We start from the raw sequence: 5,445 nt of genomic DNA on the forward strand, positions 1-5,445 counted from the left end.
CACAGAGCCTTCTCAAAGGTCATGGTGCCTATGTTATAGGGAATTAGGAATTTACTCAAATCCTGTTTCTTTTGAGGTAGAGTTTGCTGAACCAAGGCATTTAGTTCCTTGATGATCAATGGAGGTTCATCCTCCCAAGTCTCATTACCAAATAATTTGGCATTCAGCTTCATGATTGCTCCTATATATTGAGCAACTTGCTCTTCAACAATGTCTTCATCTTCTTCAGAAGATGAATAGTCATCAGAGCTCATGAATGGTAAAAGGAGGTTCAATGGAATCTCTATGGTCTCTAGATGAGCCTCAGATTTCTTTGGTTCCTCAAAGGGAAACTCCTTATTGGTCAGTGAACGTCCCAAGAGGTCTTCCTCACTAGGATTCACGTCCTCCTCCTCCTCTTTGGGTTTGGCCACACCAAGTAAGGTAATGGCCTTGCACTCTCTTTTTGGATTCTCTTCTGTATTGCTTGGGAGAGTACTAGGAGGGGTTTCAGTGACTCTTTTACTCAACTGGCCCACTTGTGCCTCCAAATTTCTAATAGAGGACCTTGTTTCATTCATGAAACTTAAAGTGGCCTTAGATAGATCAGAGACTATATTTGCTAAGCTAGATGGATTCTGCTCAAAATTCTCTGTCTGTTGCTGAGTGGATGATGGAAAAGGCTTGCTATTGCTAAACCTGTTTCTTCCACCATTATTAAAGCCTTGTTGAGGCTTTTGTTGATCATTCCATGAGAAATTTGGATGATTTCTCCATAAGGGATTATAGGTGTTTCCATAGGGTTCACCCATATAATTCACCTCTGCTATTGCAGGGAACTCAGGATCATAAGCTTCTTCTTCAGAAGATGCTTCTTTAGTACTGTTGGATGCAGCTTGCAATCCATTCAGACTCTGAGAAATCATATTGACTTGCTGAGTCAATATTTTATTCTGAGCCAATATGGCATTTAGAGTATCAATTTTAAGAACTCCCTTCCTCTGAGGTGTCCCATTACTCACAGGATTCCTTTCAGAGGTGTACATGAACTGGTTATTTGCAACCATATCAATGAGTTCCTGAGCTTCTGCAGGTGTTTTCTTTAGGTGAATGGATCCACCTGCAGAATGGTCCAATGACATCTTTGATAATTCAGACAGACCATCATTGAATATATCCAGGATGGTCCATTCTGAAAGCATGTCAGAAGGACACTTTTTGGTCAGTTGCTTATATCTCTCCCAAGCATCATAGAGGGATTCACCTTCTTTCTGTTTGAAGGTTTGAACATCCACTCTAAGCTTGCTAAGCTTTTGAGGAGGAAAGAACTTGGCTAAGAAAGTCGTGACCAGCTTATCCCAAGAGTTCAGGCTATCTTTAGGTTGAGAGTCCAACCATATTCTAGCTCTGTCTCTTACAGCAAACGGGAAAAGCATAAGCCTGTAGACCTCGGAATCAACCCCATTGGTCTTAACAGTATCACAGATCTGCACGAATTCAGTTAAGAACTAAAAAGGATCTTCTGATGGAAGTCCATGAAACTTGCAGTTCTGTTGCATCAGAGAAACTAATTGAGGCTTTAGCTCAAAATTGTTTGCTCCAATGGCAGGGATTGAGATGCTTCTTCCATGTAAATTGGAATTTGGTGCAGTAAAGTCACCAAGCATCTTCCTTGCACCTCCACCATTGTTATTGGTTTTGGCCATCTCAACTTCTTTTTCAAAAATTTCAGTAAAGTCTTCTTCAGAGTGTTGGGTTTTAGCTTCTCTTAGCTTCCTCTTCAGAGTCCTTTCAGGTTCTGGATCAGCTTTAACAAGAATGTTCTTATCCTTGCTCCTGCTCATGTGAAAAAGAAGAGAACAGAAAAGAAGAGGAATCCTCTATGTCACAGTATAGAGATTCCTTTATGTGAGTAGAAGAAGAAAAGAAATTCGAACACAGAAAGAGGGAGAGGGTTCGAATTTTTAAGAAGAAGAGAAGTGTTAGTAGATAAATAAATAATTAGAAGGAGATGAGAGAGGGAAGAATTCGAAAATTAAATAAAATAAAATAAAAATATTTTTGTTTTTAATTTAAAATTAAAGTTAAAATTCGAAAATTAAAAGAGAAACAAAATAAAATTAAAATTTAAAACAATTAGTCAATCAAAAAGAATTTTAAAAAAAAGGAAGGTGATTTTCGAAAATTAGAGAGAGAATTAGTTAGGTAGTTTTGAAAAAGATATGATTGAAATAATAAATTTTTAATAATAAACCAAAAAGTCAAGTAGTTAATTGAAAAAGATTTGAAAATCAATTTTGAAAAGATGAGAAGTTAGAAAAGATTTTGAAATTGATTTTGAAAAAGATGTGATTGAAATTTATTTTGAAAAAGATTTGAAAAAGAAATTTAAAAAGATTTAATTTTGAAAATTAAAGTTGATTACTTGACTAACAAGAAACAAAAAGATATGATTTTAAAATTTAAAGATTGAACCTTTCTTACTAGGCAAGTAACAAACTTAAAATTTTTGAATCAATCACATTAATTGTTAGTCAAGTAATTTCAAAAATATGAAATAGAAATAAGAAAAAAATTTTGAAAATAAATTTTGAAAATTTCGAAATTATGAAAGAATGAAAAAGACTTGATTTTTGAAAAAGATTTGAAAAAGATAGAATTTTTAAATTGAAAATTTGACTTGACTCATAAGAAACAACTAAATTTTAAAAAGTTTTGAAAAAGTCAACTCAAATTTTCAAAAATTTATGAGAGAATAAGGGAAAGATATTTTTTTTATTTTTGAATTTAAATGAGGGAAGAGAAAAACATAAAAATAATGCAAAACATAAAAATTATGAATAAAAACACATGATGCATGCAAGAACACTTTGAATGTCAAGATGAACACCAAGAACACCTTGAATGTCAAGATGAACACCAAGAACTTATTTTTGAAAACTTTTAAGAAAAGAAAAACATGCAAGACACCAAACTTAGAAATTTTCAAAGTTTAGACACTAACAAATTGAAAATGCATATGAAAAACAAGAAAAGATACAAAATATAAAAATGCAAAGATCAAACAAAGCAAATCATCAAGAACAACTTGAAGATTATGAAGAACACCATGCATGAGTTTCAAAAATTAAAGAACAATTAAAAAGATGCAATTGACACCAAACTTAAAATTTGACAAAAGACTCAAACAAGAAACATCAAATTTTTTGTTTTTATGATTTTATTAATTTTTTTTTTGGATTTTTCGAAAATTAATTGGAAAAGAAAAATAAGGATTTCAAATTTTTTAATGAGAATTCCAGGAATCAAGCAATGTTAGTCTAAAGCTCCAGTCTAGGAATTAGACATGTCTTACTAGCCAGCCAAGCTTTCAGTGAAAGCTTCGGTCCAAAACACTAGACATGGCCAATGGCCAGCCAAGCTTCAGCAGATACAAATCAGGCATATAACAGCTGATTAGATGAGAGTCCAAGAACTCTTGCCATGATAAGTGGAAGCCTCAGTCCAAAAATTTAGACATGGCATGACAGCCAGCCAGGCTTCAACAAATCATGAAGAAACTCTAGAATTCATTCTTAAAATTTCTAAAGAACTTAGAATAATTTATTTTTAAAAAAAAATTTTGTATATTATTTTTTTTCGAAAATAAAAGGCTTAAAAAATTACCTAATCTGAGCAATAAGATGAACCGTCAGTTGTCCAAACTCGAACTATCCCCGGCAACAGCGCCAAAAACTTGATGCACGAAATCGTGATCGTTCATTCCTTGGTAACGGTGTCAAAAACTTAATACGCACGTTCATAATTCTAGTTCTTTATCACAACTTCGCACAACTAACCAACAAGTGCACTGGGTCGTCCAAGTAATAAACCTTACGTGAGTAAGGATCGATCCCACGGAGATTGTCGGCTTGAAGCAAGCTATGGTCACCTTTGTAAATCTCAGTCAGGCGAATTCAAATGGTTATGGAGAATTGATAATTAAAATATAATTAAAATATAAAATAGGATAGAAATACTTATGCAATTTATTAGTGAGAATTTCAGATAAGCGTATAGAGATGCTTTTGTTTCTCCTGAACCTTTGCTTTCCTGCTGTCTTCATCCAATAATTACTACTCCTTTCCATGGCAACCTTTATGTAGGGCATCACCGTTGTCAATGGCTACTTCCCGTCCTCTCAGTGAAAATGGTCCAAGATGCGCTGTCACCGCACGGTTAATCATCTATCGGTTCTCGATCATACTGGAATAGGATTCAGTAATCCTTTTGCGTCTGTCACTATGCTCAGCACTCGCGAGTTTGAAGCTCGTCACAGCCATCCCTTCCCAGATCCTACTCGAAATACCACAGACAAGGTTTAGACTTTCCGGATCTCAAGAATGGCCGCCAATAATTCTAGCCTATACCACGAAGACTCTGATCGTAGATCAGGAGGCTAAGAGATATGCATTCAAGCTTGTGTGCATGTAGAACGGAAGTGTTTGTCAGGCACGCGTTCATAAGTGAGAATGATGATGAGCGTCACATAATCATCACATTCATCATGTTCTTGTGTGCGAATGAATATCTTAGAGAAGAAATAGGCTTGAGTTGAATAGAAAAATAATAGTACTTTGCATTAATTCATGAGGAACAGCAAAGCTCCACACCTTAATCTATGGTGTGTAGAAACTCTACCATTGAAAATACATAAGTGATGAAGGTCCAGGCATGGCCGAATGGCCAGCCCCCTAAACGTGATCAAAGGATCAAAAGATAATCCAAAGATATTCCAAAAATATTCCAAAAATATTTCAAAGATCTAAATACAAAAGTAAAAAGTCCTATTTATACTAAACTAGTTACTAGGGTTTACAAAAATGAGTAAATGATGCAGAAATCCACTTTCGGGCCCACTTGGTGTGTGCTTGGGCTGAGCGTTGAAGCTTTCACGTGTAGAGGTCTTCCTTGGAGTTAAACGCCAGTTTGTAACCTGTTTCTGGCGTTTAGCTCTGCTTTGCAACCTGTTTCTGGCGTTTAACTCCAGAATAGGGCAGAAAGCTGGTGTTGAATGCCAGTTTGCGTCATCTAAACTCGGAAAAAGTATGGACTATTATATATTGCTGGAAAGCCCTGGATGTCTACTTTCTAACACAATTGAGAGCGCGCCATTTGGACTCCTGTAGCTCCAGAAAATCCACTTTGAGTGCAGGGAGATCAGAATCCAATAGCATCTGCAGTCCTTCTTCAGCCTCAGAATCTGATTTTTGCTCAAGTCCCTCAATTTCAGCCAGAAATTACCTGAAATCACAGAAAAATACACAAACTCATAGTAAAGTCCAGAAATGTGAATTTCATTTAAAAACTAATAAAAATATACTAAAAACTAACTAAATCATACTAAAAACTATGTAAAAACACTGCCAAAAAGCGTATAAATTACCCGCTCATCACTCGGCTGAACAGATGTTTCCATGTCCCCAA

At 35.3% G+C, this 5,445-nt stretch overlaps 1 non-coding gene across 1 annotated transcript; it reads left to right on the forward strand.

Moving 5' to 3' along the window:
* The first annotated feature begins 1,175 nt into the window (after nucleotides 1-1,175).
* LOC148563986 (small nucleolar RNA R71) lies at nucleotides 1,176-1,283 on the forward strand. Its single transcript, XR_015884663.1, has one exon. It is a non-coding gene; the product is annotated as a small nucleolar RNA R71 (small nucleolar RNA).
* The last annotated feature ends 4,162 nt before the right edge of the window (nucleotides 1,284-5,445 follow it).

Source organism: Arachis ipaensis, chromosome B5 (genome assembly GCF_059453495.1).
Source record: "Arachis ipaensis isolate K30076 ecotype BB chromosome B5, ASM5945349v1, whole genome shotgun sequence".
NCBI lineage: Eukaryota > Viridiplantae > Streptophyta > Magnoliopsida > Fabales > Fabaceae > Arachis > Arachis ipaensis.